Genomic DNA, 1194 nt, shown 5'->3' on the forward strand with positions numbered 1-1194 from the left:
ATATATCGGGTAGAGAATCAGGCTGTTATGCTCAGCGAACTGGTTTCGGAACAGACCATCGACCAAGATGGATCGCTGGGTAGGCGCCAATCGTCCACTCCAATTAACCTCTGTGACGCCAATTGGGTCTCGAGGTATGTGCCACTGGCCATGCGCCTATTTTCAGAGACCTGCGTCGCATATATTTAGGCGATCTTGCCTGAACAGATATTCAGAAGCGCCCCACGCCTAAACCTTGCGGCGCCTACAATACATAGCTCGTACATGGCACGTTTCGGAAGTGGCAATACGATGTCTCACTACATTGCTTATATGCTGATCCTGTTAACGTGGGCAGTCATCGTGAGATGTTTGGTGAACTTTTACAACGAAGCTGTCGGTGGCTAGGATCTGGCAGATAGCGTCCGCGCACAGACCAACAATTTTTCATGCTTGGGCCGATCCCGAAGAAGGTGCAATACAGGGTCTAACCGCAGCGGAGGTGGACAGACAGAAAATTTCTATTGATTGTGATTGAGTTCGGACCCCCTTAGATCCCTGGACCACCGCGCAGTCCCACGCTACGTCTAGACGGTCATGTTCCTTTAATTCATGACGTCGCCAGCCCAAGCCACTGCAGCAAGCTGTGATGTTGGGTATGTAGACGAGAGCAGGACCTCCCAGGCTCCCAGCTCTAGATGGCGGACTGTCCCTGTGGGGGAGGAACAGCAGGGCAGCCGAATATGATGTGGGAGACGGTGGTATGAGGGTCGCCGCATAGGAAGAATGTAGGGGAGGTGCCACAGTAGTGGGTAGCAGCTGAGGGGATGGGAGAGAGCGGGTCTGGAGGCGCCTCCAGATTATCTCTTTGAAGTGTGTAAAGGATGGGTGGGGAGGAACGTCAGTCCAACTGTCCAAACAGGGTATTTGCATGAGCTCTCCAAAGCTGTGCGCCCGCTAGCTCGAAAAGCCCAGATCGAGGCGGTCCTGAGCTCGGCAAATCAAACCTCAGGCCACTTTATCGGCAGCCTCGTTTCCGGGGTTCCCTGAGTGAGCCGGTACCCACTGGATCTCTACCTTGCGTGGTAAATTATGGGTGGGGGTGTTCAACAAGTGCCAGGAGGAGGGTGAATGCTGCCTCTGGCAAAGTTGGGCAGAGCCGTTTTATAATCGCTAAAGATGTCTTAAACATCGGAATGTGCAAGGGCTAGTGTG

This window comes from Dermacentor variabilis, chromosome 4 (assembly GCF_050947875.1).
Source record: "Dermacentor variabilis isolate Ectoservices chromosome 4, ASM5094787v1, whole genome shotgun sequence".
Lineage (NCBI taxonomy): Eukaryota > Metazoa > Arthropoda > Arachnida > Ixodida > Ixodidae > Dermacentor > Dermacentor variabilis.